We start from the raw sequence: 23967 nt of genomic DNA, 5'->3' as shown, positions 1-23967 counted from the left end.
GGTTTTCCCTATCTCAAGTTTGGTGTAAGGTAATGAAATTGAACTGAGGGTTGCTCATAAACTATATTCATTAATTTTGGAGCTACTGATGATGATAGCAATCTGAATTCCTGAGTCTGTAATATGGGACTGATGGGAATAATTCATTGCAATGTTGTAGCCTGATTTGGCATTTCAGATCCATAATATGAGACATAGTGGCCATAAAAACCTCCTCGAGGCAAAAGGAAGAGACGTATATAAGAGGAAAAGGTTGACATTAGGAGGAAGAAAATGTTTCTAAAAGGCCTGGGAAACTAGGAAGCCACATCTGCCTTATTGTTAAGAATATTTGGGGCTATTATGGGAGTGCTGCTGCCGTGCTTAGGGACCCATTGCAGCCTGGAGGAAAGACCGAACCAAGAAGAGCACAGATGAGAGAGGAGCACATCCACATTGTCCTCTTTGCCTTCACTGACATTGGCATATGCAAACTTTCAGTGTACTCTGAAGCTGTTTTCTACTTGAATAACACAAAATATTTCTTTGCTATAGTAATGTTTACATAAAAAAAAAAAAAATCTGGTAACAGCTTTGCTGGCAGTGTGAACAGCACAAATGTACTGCCAGTTTTAAGGCATTTGTCATAACCTTGGTCACAGCAGACTAGTCAAAATGTGATCTCTTTTTGAAAAGCGAAAACAATCTTTTTTTTTTCAAGGGGAAACTTTAGGGGAAAAATTACTTCTGGAATGTAGAATTTGATATTGCTTTTAATCTGCCAGCAACTGGCAGTGTTTTGGTTGTCTGTTTTTTTTTTCTTTTTCCTAAGTGCTTTCCCTCACAAATGAAATCACGTAAAGAAATTATTTACATTGTCTAAAATAATGTAAATTCTGTTTGGTTAATGTGTTGATTCTTCTTAATTTTGAAAAGAAAAATATTTTGCCTCTGGTTGCATTTAAGACTCAGCATGCACAGCCCTGCCACTAAAAGGGAGACCTTCAAATCTTAATGCAGGCTTGTTCTTTAGATAGGGACTGAGTGATCTTTTAGAGTGAGAAAGCTGCATCAAGAGGTTTGACAAGGTTCGTTAAAGTCCATTTAGAAATTTCATTTTAACACTAGGCATCCTGTCCCTTTTATCTCCCAAGCAAAAACAATAAAAGTTTCATCACATAAAGTAAATACATATTTAAAATGTATTATGGAAATAAATAATCTTCATGTTTAATTCATCTCCTTGTATAATAATTGATGTCCATTGGGGATTCTGACCAGGCATTAGGTAGGACCAGCTTTGTCATAACTCAGTGTAGCATTGGATGTGTGATTCTCAATTGTCCATAGTGGGGAATTGTATCAAGTGAATTGAAATAAAAATTATCTTCAGAACAGTTATGAAAGATCTCTTTTAAAGAGTTCATTTGTTTTCTGAGCAGTGCAGTCTTGGCACACACTCAAAAAACCATGACTCAGCACCTTTACATTGAGGGATATTTAATGGTTCTTTTAACTACTTCCCTAAGTTTTATTCATTTTAGGATCATATTATTCTCAGCTGTGGGGAATAACCTCCTCCCCCCTGCTCCCAATATTACAAAAATTGAAATTTCCACTTGGTTGTTTGATTACAGAATATGAGTTTTGTGAGACTCATAATGGTGTGGACATTTACAACATCAGTAAATCCAGACATAAAACTCAAGCATTAGGCAACTCCTATGTCCTGTGGCTCTTATGGCTGCTCTTAATTCCTTTTTTGCACCAATGAACCTGCCAAGCATGCAGCGTTTGTTATGCCATGGTAGATGTCATGTGGAGCCAGTCCTTTTCCCCAGTGCCTGCCCTTTCCCTGGCTCCATTTCCTCCGCAGTACAGCTTATCTGTGCGACATTGTGCAGACTTCTGAAATTGTGCAAAACCTTCAAATAAACATTGTATTTTGGACTGAATGCAGGCGTGGGGACTGGGGTGATGGCTTTTCAAAGTGCTGGATTGTGGCTGTTCAAACGCTGTGTTTGAGTGGCCTGTGCTGCGGAGCGGATACTATGTGCCTGCAAAATTATTCATTAGAAAATGATTGGGAAAGGTAAGTGCGTTCTGTGATGCTTTTTTATTGCATTTATCACAATTACATGCAATTCATGTAAAAGGATTTCAGGAATCTTAAAACATAGATAGCAGAGTTTTACGTGAGCAAATCATATGGAAGGTAATGGCATATTTCAGGGAAAGAGATGCCCATTGTGCTCTCGTTCTAAGTCTTGGCCATAATGAGTTTAGGAGAGTTTTTACTTCCCAAACTGATGATGTTCAAAATTTGCCGGAAGTTGCAGCTGCTCAGTTCTTAGTCCTGTGGCATGGCTCATTAGGGACTGCAGCATTTTGGCTGCCCCACAAGAAATGTATTTCCATGAGTTTTAAATATTATTCATTGGTACTGACCTTGCAATAACAGCCTTTCCCAGAGAAAACTCACGTTTTAAGGTTTCATAATTTTCAATGTAAATCACTTTGGAACCTTACATTAAAGGGGAAAACCCTCATAAGATATTTATTTCACAACTGTAATTACAAAAATAATGTTCTAATCTGAAAAAAAAGACTAATAAATGGGAAAATCCACAGAGAACACCTTACATCTAAAACCAAGCCAGCCCAGTAACTCAGATATTATTAGTTATTATTTAGTGTTCTTAAAGACCTTTCTCTGAGACTATCTTGAAAGACTAATAATTAAATGAAATAAGCTGCACTTTTCCTGTCTTAGGCTAGGTCTTAAAGCTAACAGTGCAAAATGTAGCCTTTAAACATTAAAGAAGCATTTTGCAAAGGCGGTGGCTGGAACGGAGGCCCTGGTGTGTGTTTCTTCACCCCTCTGTGAGCGCTCGGCCAATTATTTTGGTGAGTCTCACCTGAAGGGACAGAAATAAGCACACCCATTTTAGTAGAAATGGCTCAGTAACTTTTAGATGGTGACAAAATTAGACTTGTGACTATGAACTCTTGGGGTAAGTACACTTGATCATTCCTAAACAGTTGTTGTAAATTTGACCCAAATGTTTCCTGCTGATAGAAATGGCACTTCCTTCATTTTGCATACATTCAGAATCGGTACCTTATATGATGCCTGCAGCTTGGGCAATGCATGTCATTCTGTCAAGAAAAGAGCAAGCTCACATGGAATTTGTTCTTCCCAGTGATACTGTTTGGAGGTTCAGCTCTCTTTTTGCTGCCTGTACTGCTGTCACCCAGGCTTAAAAGCTGTAGATACCCCAGGGCTGCAGTGAGGGCTTTCAGCGACTTGGATGAGGACTACAAAGATGCATCAGAACAGTGCAGGCAATGACTTCTGGGAAGATCATGAAAAAATAAAGTATGGCTAATGGACCTGAGTTCTTCTCTCTTCCCTTTTGGCAGTCATTCGTGGTAACACAAAGTAAGTATAAAGCCTGGAGCCGAGACAAAACACTAGTGATTTATGCTTGCTTTAAGAGATCCTAAAGCCAAGAGGGATCTTTAAGGGCTTCCCTGAATTAATTCCTGTTTGAACTAAAGCTTGAAGCTCAAGCCAGACCTTGCAGGACTGCAGCTGCCTGCACCATGGCTGTAGCACCAGGGAGCTGAGCTCCCAGACTGTCTTTGTCACAGGGCTTGGGTTCAGCTCGGCACGTGAGCGAGCCTGCCAGCAGGTCTGTGGGTTGGTTTGCATGCTCAGACCTGAGCAGGGCGAGTGCTCTGCTGGACAGGGCCATGAGGAGCTCTCTCCTGGGCTGCCCTGCATCTGCTGGTCTATGGGCTTCGCTGCCAGCTAGGGAGATGACATCCTGGTGTGCGGGGATGAGCCTTGCTGAGCATCGGGGCCCTCCTGAGACCAGCATGGGTCACGTTTGTGTTGCTGAGCAAAACTGATGTGGCAAAATCACCAGGGCAAGTAGCATGCCGAGAGTTTTCCCACTTTGGCAAGCAGGTCAGTGTGATCCAGTGAAAAGCAGAGACTGAAGGAGTGGGAGTCTGAGCCTGGTGATGAACTGAGATGTGCCCGACATCCTGCTCAGCCCAGGCGTTGTCTCCTATTTTGGATAAGACCCTGTTGCTCCTGTGAATTGGTTGTGTGGGGGCGCTGGACTACATTTCCTGCCCCATCTGCTTTGGTGCCATTGAGGATTAAGTTTTTGGATGTGCCCTGTGCTTGTTCTTGTTGACAGCATCCTTCAGATCAGTTCCATCTCCAGGGGGCGTGAAGTGTTGTGGGTTTTTTGTTGTTGTTTTGTTTTTTGTCTTTTTAACTTAAACCTGGTATTTCTATTTGAAATCAAGACATTTGAAACCATGTCCTTCAGAATTAAAATGACATCTCATCATTTCTATATTAAGATTTAAGCCCATCATATCTTAAATTTACATAAAACCAATATTTAAGCATTAGACATTTCCTATTAACATGTAAAGAAAGCTACAACCCAGTTAATTATCTGGCTAAACATGTGAAATTATGCTTAATTGCAAACTGTTTTAGTTCAGAAGAGCAGCCATCATCAATCCTTTCTTAGGCAAAGGTGTAGGTGAGGTGAGGTCTCTTCTAGCCCTTTGATCGTATCACGATCAGCAACAATTGGCTCAAGTCACTAGTTCTGGAGATAATTTTCTTCAAATGATGACTCTCATTTAAATGCAAATCATGTTTGATGTTTTTTGTAGCCAGTGCACCTATTAAAATACCTTTTTTCTGTATTGTTAATTGAATTCTAGCTTCGATCCAAAAACAGTTTGACACAAACTGCAGGTAAAATTAATCATCTAATAAAAAAGAAATGTAAAAATTGGGAAAAAGTATAGTTGCTAACCATGGTGTGCTATCAGCATAAAAAAATTTGAAGTTACTGTAATGACACAACCAGCAGTAACTGTTACCAGGCAATCAGAATCAGTCTTTTTCTTCGAGGGAAGATTAACAGGTAACTAGGATTATACAATAGGGTTAACATCAGTTACTTAAATGAAAATGTTTTGGCTGCAGTCAGTGGCTCCTAGGTCAAACTTTTATTTAGGTCATACTTGTGCTTTGCATAGTGTTCCCTCTAATGTTTTCTGCTCTTTAAATGCCCCAGTTGGGTTTAGCATGCGTTGCTTTGGAGGTGAAGGAGGGAGCTGATGCCCCTCTCACCCTTCCTGACTCCAGAGCAGCGGGTCCCCTTCCCTCCACCCACCCGATCCCAGGGCTGGGGGTGGTCTGTGGTTCATGGGCTGAGGTGTTGGGCTGAGTATCTGCTCTAGGGGAAGGAGAAAACAACCCCGGCAGTGCACTAATGCAAATAGCTTTGTCACTAGTGGATGGCTTCATCTTTTCAAGGGACAATTTTTTGCTCTGTTACAGAAAAGGATCTAGACTCCGGACAATTCTCTGTTGGCCACAGGGTACTTGTGCATCAGGGGCAGAAAGCAGGTCCTGACCAGGTAAAATGTGGGCAGTCCAGTTGAACCTCGCTGGTGAAGAAGGGATGACTTCTGCTCTCAGGCATTTCAGGAAAGGAATGTTGTCTCCTCTTATTTAAGAAATCCGTTCCCTTTCTTATGCAAAGCATATAGTAACAGTAACAGAAAGCATCATTAACCTTCCTCTCATTTTAGGAGGAACTGGTTGACTGCACTAAAATTATTACAAGTGATATATTGGATAACAAACAGGAATGCTAATTGGAGACAATGTCAGAGAAGTGTCTGAGGGACAGAGCAAAACGCGACTCTTGCATCTGTCTCGTTCTCTGTGCAAAGGACTGCAGTAAAAAGGAAAATGACACAGGGCAAAGCTGAAGCCGTGTAGAATTGCTGTGGGTTTAATGTGTTTGCTGTCCCCTACCTTGATGGTAGAGAACCTGCCACTTTGCACCCAGTTTAATTTCAGCCCAGGGCCAACTTCCACGGCATGAAAATTCGAGTGTGGTGGTGAACATTATTGCCTGCTTTTTCTGGCTGTGAAAAAGCTTAATCATTCAGTCTTTGCTCTGTTCTATTCTATTTTCTTTCCTAAGAGTGTTCTATGAAATCTACATACCTGAAATTGCCCATGCTGACTTTTTAATGAGGAAACAGTGATGTGCTCATACCTTGGGACTTTGGATGTCACCAGCTGAATTGGAATAACAGATTGGAGTTAGATGGATGGCAGGTTGAAAATGGTCTCTTGGTCCGTGCTACTCTGAGTTGCTTATTGTCCACTGGAGAAAATGCAGTTCTGTGTCAAAATTGTGCTCTTTTTCATCAAAAGATCAAAATGAGAGTTAATCTTCTGCCCTCTTGTGAATGTGTGTGTAGGAATTGCTCTGTTGTGGGGTTTTGGGTTGGGTTTTTGTGGTGGGTTGTTTTTTTCTAGATCACCAAGTGTGCTGAATTAGAGGTTTTAAATTGGGCCTCTGGAAATAGGCAGCTACCTTCTTACTATCTTCTTACATGCCATGAAGCCATTCAAAGGAAAACTGAAAGCCACTTTCTGTAAAATAATAATAATTTTCCTTTGCTTTAGTTAGTAACATTCAATATTAATGAAACTGGGTTTAAATATTCTTTCATTCTGTTTTTTTGGGTTCTATTTGCTGGTTCCCAGTTCAATCCCATTTAAGCAGTGCTGGGGTAAGGGGCAGGCATAGCCCACCCCCCCGCCTCTGGCTCTCTCCTTCAAACCAGTATGCAGAGCCATGCAGAGAAAAAATTGTCCAGTACAGAGTCTATATTGTGGTCAAAATGCAACTGCAGTCTACGCAGTCATACTTTCAAAGATTAGAACAAATAGAAGAAACATTTTTAATTGTGGACTAAGAGGGAAAAAGACTTGCAGTTTGACCTGAGATTTATAACTTTTGCAGTTCATTCTTCTCTAGTTACTTCTTTCCAAGATCTGTAACCACTATTGTCTCCATTTCTGTCCAACAGTTAATTACATTAGTTCACTGACAAACTATCATTAAATGACTGCAGTCTACTTTAATAGCTAGTTTTCTAATTAAATATCTGTAATGGTGTTGTTCTCAGTCCTGGACTTCAGGCAGCTAATTTGTTGCTATCTGGTGTCTTGCATCTTTTATGTATTTTTTTCTTTCTCAGACATGTTTGTGATGGGAGGCCTTTTCTCTGGCTGTGTTACAGTAGGGTTGGAAACGCTGGGTATAAGGCTCTTCCTTCCTGCAGAGGAAGCAGGCACGTGTTTTTGCCGTATCCAGTAACACCCAGGAGTTGCCCAGGGTGCATTGAATTTGACTACACTGTTCTGCACGGTCGCCTTTTGCAGTGCTGGCAGCTGCACGCCGGCTTCATCCCATGTCTCATGAGGTTGTGTGTCCCACACACAGCCAGTAGCTCGCAGTGCCCTCCGGCAAAGCCTGGTTCAGTAACCACGGACGTTTCTGTCTCCTGCACGCACACATAGCTTGAGGAGGATGCTCTGAAACGGGCATCCTCGGCGCAGGTTCAATGTGCTGGGGACATGCTCTGAAGTGGATGGGCTACCCTTCCGTCTTCTTGGATTTACTTAGTACTAGGGGAGTCCATGGGTAGGATTCAGATATCGTACCCTCACGCAAGGAATACATATTTGTCTTAAACAGGATTGTAACTCACTTGTTTTAAAAGAATAGTGTGAAGTCAGCGTAGGTGGCTTTTCTTCCTAAACCCATATAAATCTCTGTGAGGCTCCTTCGTCACATCCAGAAGAAATCCAGTGGGCTTGAAGTCATGGGCTCAGAGTTTTGCCTGTGGAAGGAAGCTCTGGAGAAACTGGGCTTAAAGTAGAAAGAAAAATGGAAAAAAACTGAGTAAAACCCTGTTCTGTGTCTCAGTCACAGCAGTTTCAAATTGTGTTTTCAAATTTTTTGTAGTTTTTAGGGTTTTTTTAAAGGCGATTCTGAGTAGTTGTGTAGCAGCTCAACTACAGTGCTAAGAAACTGAAAGAGGTGTTAATAATGGTACGGAATCTTAAATGCCCTGACATTATCCTGCTACTGCACTGGCTTTAAACATTTACAGATTTCAGGGGAACAGCAACTTAATTCTTAATTAAAATCACTAAACAAATGCAGATTATGTTTAATTTAAATATTTATAGAATTTGTTTAAGCTTTCAAAATAGATTAGACGTTGAACAGCAAATCTGCTAACATCTGAATGATAATTTTACTTCTGAGCCCAATTAAGAAACTAGTCAGGAATACAGATAATAAGTTGCTGTGTTTGAGGAAATATTTTATAATGTTGTATGTACAGAGGGCCTTTAAAAATGAGTGCTCTCAAGTAAAATGGATAGTTTAGAAAAATTTTGTTACTTCTGATAGTATTTTAAAATCTTGCATTGTCTCTTCGCTTTCTGGAAGTTGCAGTTCTTCCTGTTATCCTGAATACAACTGCAAAAAATATACAGTGAAGTAAAGAGAGACGAAAACATACCAGCATGCTAATCCACTTGATTTTTGTAATGTTTAACATGTTAAATTGAAGCATATGATTACCCCAGTTGATTTTAATTAGTCAACACATAAAGTTAAGCACGTATATAAATGTTTTCAGAGTAGAAGTATAAGCCTGCATAAAGAACATTTTTACAATCCTAAGGATGTTCCTATCTGTAAATAAATTCTTTGTGTTAAAATCTATCACAATATTCCCCCAAGCAAAATTGTTTTGGTAATCCAGTATATCCTTTGACACAGCATTTTCTCCAATATGGTTCAGCCACGAGTAACAGACGGCCAAGGCTTTTTCAGGGACAAGTTCAAACTCTTGGCTTCTCACTCCTCCTTTCCTCAAAGTCAGTTTTATTCCCTGCCACACCTTTTCATTTTGAGAGGCACCTTCCCTATTGCATTTACCTGTCACATACCTAAAGGTGATCAGACCCTACAGGCTTTAGGATGATTTAATGTAACTGTAGGTTTCATTTTGCAAAAATGTTAATGTTGCCCAAATAACCTGGTATCTATGAAATCTTTCAGGATTGGGTTTGAAACTTCTGGAAATCTGTTTGGCTGTGTCTCACATTTTTCAGTGTGGCAACAAGTGCTCCTGAGATTGAAAGGCTCCTTGTGCCTTTCATACAGATATTTCAACAGTACCTCTTACCTTACGGTCTTCCATTGGTTTTTACTCTGTATTATGAAGTCTGTAAGAGCTGCGAGATCTGTTCTGGTTTTCCTTTATAATGCTACTAAACATTATGTGAATTGTTTTAGATTGTATTTCCTGTCTATTTGTACACTGATGCTTAGGCTGGAATATAGCATGGGTTTAATTTTTTCTTGGCCTCATTACATTTCATTCCTTGCTTCACTGCATCATCTGTCTTGTTAGTCCATAAATGTGATCTATTCTAATCACTGTAAATTCTCGGTTTCCCTTAGCTGTGTGTCACCAGTAAGACTAGTCACTTTGGAAATTGCATTCCTGAAAGGTCATTTTATAAAAGATACAAGAGGAGGCATTGTGTAGTGTTGATGCTTAAGGCTGGGGGCTTGTCACTCGTCTTAGCCCCAAAGCAGCTGCTGCAGTCTGCTCTCTGTTTATAGGCTGATCTTGGTAGCTATCGCATGCTGAGGTGGTCACCAAGGTGAGTGCCTTTGGCCTCAAGGTAGTAGCACAGCAAAGTCTTCACTGGGATTTGTGATCTGTATGCAGTATAAATTATGTTGTATTTGTAGGGTGGCCTGGTAAAGGAGAGTTGCCAGTTCAGAGTCACTTTTGTTGAAAAAAGGACGTTTTAAAGACAGAAGTTTTGTGGTACCTAGAAACAGACAGTGATGCAGAGCCAAGAACATGCAATGCCTGTTCCACCACAGAATCCTCTTATACAAAAACACGTTGTGCGAGTCTCCTGTGCTCACGCTTGGCTTTCTCCCCTCTTCCAAGAGCACCAATGGGTTGGTACTTGGTATATTGATATGACAGCAGGTCTGTGGTTTAGCCGAGATCAGTTATGCTCAGTAACTTTCCCCTGTTTTCCATGCTTATAGATGTCAGTGCCTCCACTATGCTCTTGTTTCTGTGCCGATCCTGCTTTGAGGCTGGTTTGGTGGCACAGACACTGTGTGCTGCAACCAACACGCATCTGCTATCGGCCTTCCTTGTACTGCTGCTGCTTCTCCTCTTCCTTCCCACTCATTTAGCACTTCTGCACAGTGTTAGATATCCAAAGGAAACTCTTGGGCAGAGATTTCCATCTTTCTTGGATGCCTGTACAGCCTCTAGCAGAATGAGCCTTGGCTGGTGCTGCTTCGACACTCTGCGGTCTGTGTGAGTGTACAGGGTGCACTGTTGAGTTTTGTCATTTATTTTCGTAGGCTGTGCAGCAGTGATGTTTTGGAGCAAGCGCTGTTCAGGTCCTCAAACTATCATGCTCTTCCCTGGCCTGGGCTCCTGTGCTGGACTGACTCCCCTTGCCAGCCGTGCTGTGTTCCATGATCTGTGTAGTGGCTCACGGATACAATTCATGCTTGCAAAAGGATACATTCACTGTCTTGGACAAATGAGTTTGAGATTCATGAATGAAAACAACAGGATGAAAGCAAGATACTAATACTTATTTTTCTTGAATCTCTCCATCCTGTTTTTTGTCTCTTTCTGGTGTTTCAGACGGGTGTCTGGTGATGCTGCAGACATAACCAGGGAGAATAAGCAGAGATGGAAAAATGCCAAGTTTTGGTTGAATTACTGAAGGGCAGTTTCCAAAGCCATGTGATACTACTACAGCAAACTTCAACTTTGCTCTTTAATAGAGATTTTAATTAATTCATGTATTTATTTAATTTTGTGAGGTTTAGTACCTTTTTAATGACCTTTTGAATTTGTTTCTGTTTGTGGGTGACTCGGATTACTTACTTTTCTAGCCTGGGGAGGCACCATCATGTGTCATGCTATATTGGCTTTGATAGCCCACCGGTCACTGCAGAAGGTAGAAATTCTCCCTGTTGCACAGAAATATGCCGTTATATTCCCTTCTGCTAATTTGTCAGATACGCTACTTTAATTACCAAAGTTAAGGCTTAGGGATCTGATTGCTGAAAAACTTTGGTGACGGACTAAAGCTTCCTCGCTGGAGCAGGTTTGTTGTGTTTGCAGAGGAGCAATTCAAACAAGCACGAGCTTGTGTCAGTTGAACCTGGAGAAGAAATTCAGATGTAAACCAGACTAAATAAACAAGTAGAGTGGAGTGGAGAGTGATGTGAGCTCTTGCTGGTGTTTGTGTGATGAAAGCTGTTCATATTTAAAGCTGTTAATTGTGGGCAATTTTTGCTTGGTGTTGTGAGGTTTGATTTACCCAGAACTATGTTTGATGATAAAATACTAAAACCACAACAAATTCTAAGTAAGCCACAGCTGACCGAGTCATCTGATTAATAGGATTTTATCTAATGGACTAATTTAATGGGGATGTTTGAAATGTACTGTGTGGAAGCCACAGATAGATTCAAATTTCAAGGATGAACATCGTTCTTCATTCCTCCCTCTCTCTCCCTCTCTCTCTCTTCCCCGAAAGGTCTCCCTGGTGTATTTGAGTCTCTTCCCTGGTAAGCAGTTCAGCTCGGTGCCATCCACAAGTGCAGAGTGCTTCAAAAAGAGCCCACTGAAGGCATGCTAGCAAGACCCTGAGTCACAGACGGAGCAAACTTTCCTAGCTCGTCACTGTACACTGGCCTCAAGTCCTCTTTGGAGCAGCTACCAGAGGGGCTGAACTTTGCTGTTTCCTGCTGTGCTGCCCGGGACCTTTTCCGTGTTAGCAAAGGCTGAAGGAAACCTGCGTCTAGGTGGTACCACGTGAGAGTGAGATACTCGCCCTGCTCCCTGACGGCCTCTCCCTGCTTCGGTCCCTGCCAGCAGCGCTGTGCCACCACGCACCAGATGTGCAGGCGGCTGCAGAGATCTTCCCTCCCTGAGTGCAGGTGCTCTCTTTCAAGAAAAAAGTAAGTGTTGGTCAGTAAATGCTGGGCAAATGTATTATTCTATGTTCAGATTTAAAAAAATGCTGCTCTTGGGGACAGGCAAGGGGGAGCAGGCAGTCCAGAAGTCTGGCAGTGGCTGGGTTGGCTGGATTGGGAAAGTGCCAGTGCCAGCCCACTGCCCTTAACTTGCCTGGCAAGGCAGCCCTCTCGGATCAGGTGAACCCAAGATTCTTTTTAGGAAGGTTTACTTGGTTTAAAATGCTTTGTTAGCAAATACTGCTTTTGACTTCTTAGCAAATACTGCTTTTGACTTCTTAGAAAATACTGCTTTTGACTTCTTGTAACTTTTAACTAGCCCCAGTTCATCTCTGCCTTTATTTTAAATTGAAAGGTACTTTACCTAAAGTGTTCTCATCAGCCAAAGCACTGCTGGGTTCATACACAGAATAGTTCAGTGTTCATCTGTCTCATTTCTTTACTGTCCAAGGTGAATCTCAGGGGACTAAAGCTCTGAACCAAGTGGCTTCAGGCTATTCATCTGGAAGACAGAGCCACTTAGAGCTTTGTAAAGAAAATAATTTAGTAATCAGTGCAAGAGACCTGTCTAAGCCAACCCATTTGGAAAAATTGCTAGTGTAGTAATTACAAACATTTTATCACAATAATACTGATGATGCCTTTCCATTATTGCCAGCATTTTTTCTTCCCTACAACTACAGGCCTGAGCTGGTTTTGCATCCTCTTCTGTGATCCTGCATTAGAAATGCTTTGTAATTTGAGATAGACACTGCAGAGCTGGACATTGAGCAGAGACATTTTTCTGAGAATTTCCCTGTAGACCAATGCAGCTAAAACCATTGGGAGGTGAGGAAGACATTGCTGCCGCACTGCTTCCCATCTCTGTACATCCTCCCTCTGGAGCAGGGAAGGACCCCAGGTCTCTGCTCTCTTGTACAGAGGGGAAGAAAGGGCCAGATAAGTGTTGGTTTGCCTGCACCCCCCTGCCTGCCAGCCCGTGCGATGTGGGTGTCTCCAGGAACACACCAGTGCCTATGGCGTGGCGCTGGTCTCCTACCCTTCCCTCCAGATGTGCCAATTCTAGGTAGTCTCACCCAAACACAGAAATTTCTCACTCTCTTGTAAAGTATCAGTGCATCAGTGTTTCTGTGCATTCTGCTAATTAGATATGTATAGTGACTCTTAGAACTTTTCTCTAATCTCACACTTCAGGCAACTATCATATAGTTTTTCCTCATTCTTATTGCAAATGAGAAAATGCTTATTTGTGTTCTTGAATGCACATTTAACAGTGCAGTTTCTGTACCTTCCAACCAGCAAGGTCCCATGGTGCTGGATATTGCACAAACACAAACGATACTGCTTTCTATTTTGAAAAGTTTACTGGCAAACATAAAATTTGAGGTGAAATACTGCATAAAAGCAAAGTGAAAGTTAGGTTGGTCTACAGTTGCAATGTTAATCCCAAGGTTTTTGCTATGTGGTTTTTAGCTTTGCTTTTGTTTTGATTATCAGTTGTTTATAATATTTTGAAAGTGTAAGTATTAGGATAAGGATCGAGTTCCTGTAGCTGTGCTGGTGAGGCGCTCACTGCTGTCCAGGAACGGTTACATGTTATTTAGGGCAAACTTCTGCAGGGTCTTGCTCACCTGACTTGGTTGCTGTGGGCTGCTATGTGGAAAAAAAGACAGGAGGCAAAGCTTCCCTTGAAGCTGGGAGCAGGGAGACAAGTAACACAGGTTTTCCCATTTCAAACTTGGGGAATCTCAAGGCACCACTTTTTCCTGTAGTTCACAGTGAGGCAGTCCAGGCCCAGCACACATATCAAATCTAATGTTTTGCCGTCTTGGTTTCATGCGATAAAGGTTACTGCCTATTTAAATTAAAAACATGGAAAAATACAACAAGGAGCAGAAGTGGTATGCCTTGAGGAGCTGTGCTGTTATTTGTAGGCATGGAAGCCTTTTCGGTGCCTTTCACAGGCTGGATTACATTGCTAGCAACTATTTTCATCATTGTCTTTTGAGCAATATCAGTGAGGAGGGAGCAGAAAGAAAATAATTTTAAATTGATGAGCCCTAAAGGTTCATCTAGAAGATTTTTCACTAGCTTCAGAAAAGCTCCTGTAGACTTAATCTAAAAAATTACAGCAAAGATAGTTTATCTCCTTTTCACAGTCTTGTCTTTAAGCCTCTTGATTTTTAATGTACTACCCTTGTCCCTTAAAATCCAGAAAAGTGTTCTGAAGTTTCACAGAATAAAAAACTGGCAGGTACGAATCTTGGAGGGTGTTTTGAGCAACTGTGTAGCAGGTAGCAGGGAGACAGAGGTCTGCACACAAGGACAAGACCCAGGAGGGTCTCACTGGTGACGGGAGACTTGTGAAGGCTCAGACTGCTGCAGCACATTCTCCTCTGATGCAGGCAGAGATGGGATGCTTTTTGCCCCAGCGCTCTGTGTCGTTGCTAGTTTTGTCAACGAGTCCTTGATTCTGTAGAGATTTGGGGAGCAGCAGATCCAAGTGGCCAGAGTTTACTTTGAGAGAGACTTCTCAAGAACAGGTAGGACAAGAATCGGTGATGAATGAGCTGGTATTGGCAGCAGAGGTAGCCAGTGAGTGTTTCAAAGGGCAGACTCTTCTCTTGTTCTTTGAGACATTCCTAGTATTTGGACAAGTCCATCAAAGAACAAACTTTAAAAAGATGTTTATTCCGGAAATGGCATTAAAGAAGATGCAGAGGCTGTTGTGCAAGTTCTGCTCAAGGAAAACATTTGGTTTTCCTCTTCTGGCAGGGGTGGCAATGATTTGTTAGAATTTGTCTAAAAATTCATGAGAAAGTAACTTTCTGGTGAAGAAACAAAAAAAGCCTTAACGGCACCGACACATTATTGCTTGCAGATTTTGATAGTGAAGATTTGTAATTTTGGAGAGGGTAACTATTTCCATGAAAAATCCATGGTTGCTGTCTAGCAGTAAAAACGTTGTGAAGAACCACACAGGTTGTTTCTGGGGGAGCATTTCTCCCTGTAATGGCTGCAGTAGAATTGCTTCATGCTTCTCTCAGGAGAGAAAAAGCCCCCCTAGCCTACTAGTGCGCTCCATGTGATCATCTACAGGATTTATGAACTGCCCTGCTAATCACCCAGTGGATGTAGGTTAGGATGTCCTGACAGCAACGTTCAGAGACCAAGAGGAAGGGAAGCCACCTCCAGCTGGATTTTATACAGAGCTATTTGTTTCCAAAAGTGCCAGCAGATTTAAATTACTGCTGCTGTTGTCAACAAGTTCCTCCTGCATGTTCTGTAACGATTAAGGTCCTTGGAGGTTTTGGATCACTTATGTTTCTCGGTGTAGCTACATATTGTGAACATAAGGGTTGCATCAAATATATTAAATAATGAATTGAAAGGCAGAAGTTCCTTTCCTTCTGTGTACTTTGGGTAGAAAAATTCCTGCTGACACCACATTTCTTGCTACTGAAAAAGATAACCTGGTCAGGTAGCTAAATGTTAACTTGAAGCTTGCCAGCTTTTTCACTTGACGTACAATTGCTCTTAGAAACAGCTGCTGCCTTGTTGCTACCAGTGCCAGAGAGCGTTTTGTCTGATGACTTAATCAACGTGTTATTCTATCAGGAACCATTTGTGGATTCAAATACAGATGTAGGATGATAATTTTTGGAAAAAAAAAATGTTAATTTCCTTGAGTTCAAAACATGCTCATCATAAAACAGCCCATGTCCTATTCCTGATATGCTCTGAAGCCAAGTCTAAGCAGGTTGTGCACCTAGTCTGAACTATGCAGGGCAGTGACTTTGCTCTTATTATTTGCAGCAAATTTTCTTAGAATGTGATGGCTAAAAAAAATGAGGCCAGCTTTTTTTTGTAAATGTTAAAACTCTATCTATATCTCTTTGCAGTTTATTCTTTATTGTGTGATTATTTTCTGTACAGACTGAACCATGCATCAGCAGTTTGAGGCTCACCTTTCAAAAACATGAGAGTTAAAATGAATTGCCAAAGCCTTAGATAGACCTGGCTAATATGGACAAACCATAGTGTCTTCTGATCACTTCTAGTTAGTGCTCCTTAGTTCTATCCTAAAAAAGAAAAAATAAAATTAAAAAAATAGATATAGTCTTGGACTTTTCTAAAGCAATTGCAGCTGAAGGAATATCTATATGGAAATCAGTTGGGGAAACTTCTTGCAGCATCACAATTTTGGAAGTATGTGGAGCAGGAACAAAAACCTGTGAACAATGGGTCCAGTCCTTGTGCTTCAGTGGGGTGATGCTGAAAACTTACAGCTGGTATGTGAGTCGTTAAACCCAAGGGGAAACAATGGACACTTGGAGTTTTCTTTTCCAGGCAGCAGTATGGATTAGTGCAAGGAAAAACCCAGCAAAACATAATATTTATTGCTTCTTTGTCTACACAAGCCATTTCTGATGCTTGTGAGATTGATCTGAGGTTCCTTCTCTGTTCCCATCCTATTCTCAGGCTACACATATTGTTGACCCATCATTAGTTGCTTCATTATATGAAGTTTCGTGTGTTCTGCCAAGCAATGGTAGTAAGAAACCAGTGTTTCTAGGGAACAGAAGCAAGCTGGAAATGCTAGTCCCTTTTCCTCCGTATAACATCCACAGGTTTGCCAGTTTCTTTTTTATCACCAGGTGCGTAGAACCAGCTGTGTTATTAGGGTGGAGCAGAACAAAGAAAGTACAGGCCCTGCCTTCAGATCGTGAAATGTCTATGTTTAAGTCTTCAGGGAATCTGGGTAGTGCTCTGCTTTGCCAAAGAGCAGATCCTGGGTATGATATGCTCATTACCAGAGAAATCATGTCCTTCTGACTTGTACCCAGCTCAATAAATGATGCCTGAAACACGCAGTCAGACCTCATTACTCTCCCTTGATTTGTGCCTGTGCTCAGCAGTGCGGATGGGTAGTTTCTCTCTCTTGTCTTTTTAAGAGTTTATGGACTGCAGAATAGCTGTTGTTTGTCCACTGTGAAAGCGGATGAGCTAAATATTTACCAGTGCTTTTTTGGTACCAACAGTAGTGCCTGGAAGTGGGCTACTGAGTTTCAGGTTCGTTTTGTGCCCTTCGTTTATTCCAGCTCCCTACCGATAACGAAGCCGAGTCAATCAGAGCATCGAGAGTGTTGATTACTGATGTTTTCAGCATTTACAGAACTTTATTTCTTTGAAAAGAGAGAAGAGGATGAGGCTTTCTGCTCCATTACAAAGATTGCTGCTTTTTATGCTGAGCAGAGGTTTGATTGTTTGGTTTTTTTTCCCTGGAAATAAATTTCATTGAAACTCTTTACTGCCGCATTGAATTAAAAGCTTCTTCTACCTATAGGTATTTTGATAATATTGCAAGAAGCCAATATCTGGTGACTTCCAGAAGAGACATTTTCATCGAAAGTTGGCTCTGTTGTTCTTGATTCTAGCTGGTATTAGACACTTCAATAGATCCGGTATATTCAGGTTTTTTGGGTCAATGTAAAAAGGTACGTTAATGTTATCGACCTTTGATTTGGGAGGGCATGTGGGTTAGATTACATGTTACATTTTCTTTTAAAAGGCATTGCAAATTTTTCCTTTGGCAAAAATTCAGGTGCAACAAAGTGAAGGTCAGCTTTTCATTTGATATGACCCTTTATTACCTGGGCTTACTTCTAATCTTGTTCTCTGAGTTTTTGTATTGCTGCAATTCCATTGTCCTTAGAGTAAGTGGGACCAAACCCAGGACTATTGTGTTTATCCTGAAGACCTTGATAGCAAGCTTGCTTTGCATGTTTCCGAAGAGTTAACAGTTCTTTTTGAATCCTGACCTGTATGTACATTTTAAGTACTAATTTAGCTGCTAGACTGCCCCAAAGCTTCAGCATTGATTCAGGACATAATCAGTAATCCTGGCTTTCACAAAATTTTCTAAGTTTACAGAATTATAGAGCTTTCTCTTGCAAGGAAATTTCTTGATCTTATTAACAAGGAAAACAAGAAGCTCAAAGGTGGCACAAGAACAGGTTTATTTTTTTAATTTCCAGGATCTGATCATAGCATGCTTCCTCAGTTTGCAAGCAAGGACATGAAATTCATCTCATTCCCAACAGCAGAAGATTTGCCCCAGCCTCTGCTGGGGAGACCGGTCATCCTTAGACAGTCATGTTTCTTCTTTCTTTTCTCCCTAGTATCTTCCTGACTACGAGTGCCCAGTTACGTCCTAATTGGCTTCTTTCTTTTTACTGACCAGCTCTCCTTCTGAATGGGGGTCAAGGCTGACCTATTTTCTCTGCTCGATATGCTTGCATATTTTTGTAGCTCTTTTGAGACAAGCTATTAAAAAAAAGAAAGAAAGAAAGAAATCCTAATTTATCCAGCTTGTGGATAAGCAGGATTTAAAATGCTACAATTTGCTTCATAACTCCCTGTAATAAGCAGGAGGGGGCACCCACCTATTTTCTTAAGCTTAGCAATTCTAGTGTATCCTATATGAACAGGGATGTAACTATTGTTCCTAACATCTACTTTCCTCTGCTTATTTTAACACTTCCTGGGTAGGTTAATCAGTAATTTTAACTGCAATATGTGATTCCGACCTACAGTCATCTAGTAGAGGTTGCATAAGGATGTGTTTTAAGCTAAAGCGAGGGTATACACGCTGTATCTTGAGAGATGTTTCTTTCAGCTCACTTCTTAGCAGACCTTTCCGGAGGCTTTTCCTGGTTTATCTTAGCTTCTCCTGACACCCGCAAATGACTGCAGAAAGATGGGTTATCTCTGTTGCGTAATGACTGCCAACAAGCAGGACTCCTTCACTTCTTCAGGCCAATAACAGCAGGAGAACAGCTGACCCTCCCCCTGTTTTATTCTGAGTGATGACACTGACTCATGGCGCTCTGTAACCTTGTGGAGGATTCTTCCATAAAAGCAGCGATGTGTTAAGAGTAGAGCTAGATGACATCAGAGAAAATAGCTTCAGCTGCTGTGAGTTATTTGTGGCCATTTGGCAATCTGCTCTTAGCCTCAATTAAACACCGTATTGCCCTGGTGTTCCGCATATGCATTGCTATGCAAAACAGGTATGAAATAAAAGGTACTGTATTAAAGGAGATGTGCAACCACGCAGTAAGGCTGTTAGGTGCTTAAAGACCACTGCATCCTATTCTTAAATACACTGATTTTGTAACTGGTAATTTGTACAGGCTGGGAAGACTGGGAGCGTATTCTCCCTGTCTGACCTCTCTCTGGGTTTGGGATAATCTGTTTTACATTGAGTGTCATCACGGTTCATGCCTTGCCATTTCCATATGGTAGGAGGAGACATTAGGAGATCCTACCTCATGCCAAAGCAGCTGGTAGCTACGTAAGGCATGACATTAGAAAACAGCTTGCTATTATCATGGGAAAATACTAAAGGCCCTGTCTTCAGACCTTGTAAAATGTCCTTAGTTTGGCATCGTGAAATATGAAGTGATATCTCTGGTGGTTCTCACACAGTTATTTTGGCTTTGTATTGCTACTCAGCAGGAAAGTGTTGAGGGGACCGAGCCAGCTCATGCATGTCTTCACTGTGGCCTGGTGGAGTGGCTCATAGGGATAATCACAAACAAGACACCTGGCTGAAATCCTGCAGTTGAAGTTGCAGCTACTTGTGCAACTATCCATCACCCACCACCATTCTTTGGCTCTTTAGCAGGCCAGTGACGTTTTCTTATGAAAATCCATGTTGCTACTGTTGTGTTTTAGTAGGAAGTAAAAAAGGACTCCTGGGCTAGAGACAGACAACTCCCTATGACACTTGCCATGAGAAGGACACCTGGGCTGGAAGTGAAGAGTGCTCAATACTTAAGGCTACGTTTAATATCCTGTCTGATGACCTTTTGTAAGAGAGAGCTGAGAGTGCTAATACCCAGGGTAGTCTGTGAAAGGATATGTGCTTTCAATCAGCTTCCCAATAGTAGGATAATAAAAGCAATAATCCTTTTAGTATTCCGTTTCTATTATCTCTACCTACATTTTCCAAGGTCATTAAAGCAGTAAGCAATGGGGAAGATAAGCTTCCAAGGAGTTGAACTGTAGAGCAGTGAAAAACCTCACACCCAGCAGTATGGATCGTTCTCCTGCTTCCAGCTCTTGGTGAGGAAGTCAAACCATGTAGAGAACAGACTGAGTGGTTTCCCAGGGCACTGGTCACAACAGATTTCCAATACAGCATGAGCTTCATCTTGTGGTCTCCAAGCATCATTTGTTACATTCAGACTGAGAATTTGGACTTTTTCCTCTTACCAGGAGACCAAACTATTTGGCCTGGGGGAGAGAGGGAAATTATTTTTATAGGTGAGGGCTCTGATTTGTTTTGGTGTCAGTGAGTTTGTTTAGGTTCTTTAAAACAAGAACAAAACCCACCCCATCTACCCCCAAAAAAACCGTCAGCCGCTGCATGTACTGATTTCTCTTGGTGAAATTTTTAGCATAATAGGTTGGATGCAGTAGCAAAAAGAAGATGTCATTTAAATGTCCAAGGTGTGCTTCTGTTCTCAACTGTGGGGAACTCTACCCCTAGGTAGCAGATGTGCATTTTCCCTTGACTTCATTAGACTCCGTATACAAGAACCAAACCTGGCTGTTTGCATATTAAAGCAGCATAATACCGAGTTGCCCATCCCTTGTGAACTCTTGGCATTAGAGTGTCTCTACTGGGTCAGTCCAAAGGTCCATCCAGTCCAGTATCCTGTTTCCAACAGTGACCAGTAAAAACTGCCTAGGGAGGAGCACTGGGCCAAAGGGAAGCACACAGTCCTCGCCCCTGTAATCTCCCAGGCTCCAGCAATTTCTGCTTTGGGACTTCCTAAGCCAGATCTGGTATTACTCTGTTTAATAGCCCCGAATGGATTTTTTTTTTCCTCTCATTATTTTGTTTAACTGCTTTTTGAACTCATCTAAAATTTAGTATTCATGACATTCTGTGGCAATGAGTCCGACAGTTTTAACACAGCATTTTTTGAAGAAGTATTGGAGGATTTCTATAGGTTACTGGAGGATCTCTCTAGTTTACCACCATGTCACTGGCATTGGCTACTCCTAGCTTTTCACAGGAAAATATAAAAACTTTGAGATGAACAGTTATATACTCAATTTCCTAGAGAGAGAAATGTAGTTTTTGGGCAGTCAGTAGTATACTGCTGTCATGAACTAAATAGTTCACATACCGTATAACTGGTGGCTGTTTTAACTATGGGTGATGTCACTTTTGCCTATACAGATGTCTTTTGAATGCACCTCTTACCTCTAATTTAGTAGTATTCTATGTCATTGAGCAGCAAATTTTATTCTCCTGCATAGAAAATGCACTGCATTTTTGTTTAGGCCTTGATTTGTTCTTTGATTTTGCTTTAAGTAGAACAAGCAAGTTTTGTCCTGGAATACTAAATAATTATTTTGCTACAGATGTTTTGATTAATTAAAAGATGTAGCCAAGCTCCAATTTATAGTACAAGATGTATTTTGATTGCCAAAGCCTTGAGCTGCCTTTACAGCAGGGCTCTTGTCCATACCCAAGTTCTGTTCATTATGCTGTTCGCATGGAGCTCTGCAGGCCGTTCTGACTCCGTCGGCCAAAGGACTCCACGTGGTGGACAGGGTGCATATGAGGACAGCATTGTAACATACATGTTGTGTGTGTACATAGGTGATGCAGAAACGAAGAACAGTGCTAATAGATTATAAGCAGCAGGATCAAACAGTACTTTCTCATGCCACAAGAAACCTTGCAATCTAATCTGACCTTTTCACGTCACATAGACGGTAAAATTTAATCCCTTGCGATTCCAGCCCAGGACCTTTTTTATTTTAGGTGCTGACCATGTACCGTTCCTCTCTATAGCATTACTGTCAGTGTTAAAGCCCAGTTTTATTGCATACTGTGGCACGGTAATGATTTTGTTTTGTGTACCATGCTGTAAACATCCAAGCTAAATTGTTGACAGTCTTAATGTGTTTTGGAGCAAATGCATTTCCTGAGGTACAATGTGTTCCACCTTATCCTTTAGTTAATATATCAATTCTTCTGCCTCAGGCAGAGATGCTTAGGCTTGTGTCTCTTGGTTGTTGCTTTTAATTTGAATTCAGTTATGAGCATTGAAGAAACTGTCTCAGACATTACAATTGCTTTAAATTCACAATAAGAATGGTCCATGAGCCATCACATGGTTTTCAGACATTCACGCTGCTGAAATTTAGGCGTCTAGCTTAGGCTGTGCCAGGCAGCTGTAGAGAATATCTTTCCACGTGGGCTGCACAGGACAGCAATGATATTCAAGTTACATTGAAGTTGCATAAGATGAGTTGAGCTCCTCTGCTCAACTAACTGCTGAGCATCTAACTGCTCTTGAAAGGAGTGGTCCTCCTCAGGTTTCCCCACCCTGACTTCACTTGGGGCTGTATGTTCCCAGCACTTCTCTTGCATTAGTTCTTGCCTTCACTGAACCCATTAGTGAACTAATTCAAATCAATGATTAGATGGTGAATATCCCAGCTGGGGAAAAAAAGAAAAAAAAAAAGAAAAAAAAAAAGAAAAAAAAAGAAAAAAGAAAAAAAGAAAAGAAAAGAAAAGAAAAAAAGCTGGGCTGTTGAACAGATACAGCTTACTTCCAAGTGATGGATTTCAGACATGATGAATAGCCGGTCCAAAACATGCCCAAAGTCATGCTTTCCATTAGGTATCTGATGGAACAGCACTGAAGCATGAAAGTTCTGTGAAATACATTCCCGACTATCTTAATTTTATCATCTCCCTCTATTTTCTGCCTTTCTGTTACTGCTTCTAGTCTGGCAAGCAGAGTGGTTATCAAAGAGTTCCAGTTTATATAGGAGGGTATGCTTTGCTCTCGTGGCTGAGCAAAAAGCTTGAAAATTTTGAGTGTGCGCAGTCCAGGCTTTCTGTAGTGAGAAACCAGGGATGAACCCAGCTGGGGTACATTGTTTGCTCTACTGCTTCTCTCAGATTTTATTTCCAAGATAGGAGGTCTTGATTTATCTACTTGTAAATTGAATATAAGTATGTTTACCAGTGTTGTACAGACATTGTGTGGCTGAAAGGTTGTCTGAGAGTCCATGGATAATTGCTGTGTAAGCACTTGTAATGAAGGAGTCCTGCTAAATTAGCTGTCAGGCTTTCTGTAGAGTTTTTCCTGTGAAGATATACCAATCTATTGGTGTCTTAAGGATGCTTTGAAATATGGTCAGGTGAATTAGTTCACCTAAAGAAAGAACATGTCTAAATTATAGTCCCATTTCTCTCTGTATCTGACAAAAGCTGGTTTCTAAGACTGCAAAGCCAAAAGAAACCCAGGCTGTGGTGTTCTCCCTTTTGCTCTTTCTTCCCCTCCCGTTTTGGCAGCTTGCATAGCTCCTGCCACTGGCCAGGTATGTAAGTGGAAAGCTGTCAGTATTAGCCACAGGATGCCTTCAAGCCTGGCTTAAAGCAAGACCTACTGAGGATCTTGTGGGGAGGCTTCTTCAACATGGTTCTCCACCCCACTGTGCAGTTCACCAGTGTCGCCTTGGGTCAAACCAACCCATAGATCCTGAGGCTGGTGGAAAAGCATCAGAGTTTCATTAAGATGCAGAGATGAGCTGATTAGTCATGTTGATTTACAGCAATGACTAACTGATTGGTGAACTTCTGAGTGCAATCTGAATTTCGGGGAAGGCTGTTTGCTCTGTGACAGTTCCCTGGTTTTCTTTATGATTGAAACAGAGTGGCCTTTTATCTCAGTGTTTGGCAGAAGGTGAAGCAATTGTACTATTTTGGCTGCCCTCTGACAGCTTCTCACAAGGATGCTGGGACTTGAGACAGGCATGAATCAATTGGCTTCTCAGAAGAATTCTGAGAACTGGCTCTATGCCACTCTGCCTGGAAATGGGACAAAAATAATGTCATTGCTCCATTCTCTTCCACTTCGCTGAAATGCCCCAAAATCCTCAGACTAGAAAAACCCTCCACAAAAAAAAAAAAAAAAAAAAAAACAAACCA

General features: G+C 41.4%; 1 protein-coding gene across 2 annotated transcripts in view; it reads left to right on the top strand.

Moving 5' to 3' along the window:
* The first annotated feature begins 3186 nt into the window (after positions 1–3186).
* The window catches only part of HTR2C (5-hydroxytryptamine receptor 2C), a 93977-nt gene continuing 73196 nt past the window's right edge, over positions 3187–23967 (top strand). For both annotated transcript variants that reach the window (XM_082323412.1, XM_082323410.1), the window contains exons 1-2: positions 3187–3421; positions 11501–11924. The gene's annotated coding sequence lies outside the window, so the exon portion shown is untranslated. The remainder of the gene's footprint in view (positions 3422–11500; positions 11925–23967) is intronic.

Source organism: Platalea leucorodia (genome assembly GCF_965183815.1).
Source record: "Platalea leucorodia genome assembly, chromosome: 10".
In the NCBI taxonomy this organism is placed as follows: domain Eukaryota; kingdom Metazoa; phylum Chordata; class Aves; order Pelecaniformes; family Threskiornithidae; genus Platalea; species Platalea leucorodia.
The sequence above is the reverse complement of the archived record's forward strand: the minus strand, read 5'-3'. Positions and strand labels throughout refer to the sequence as shown.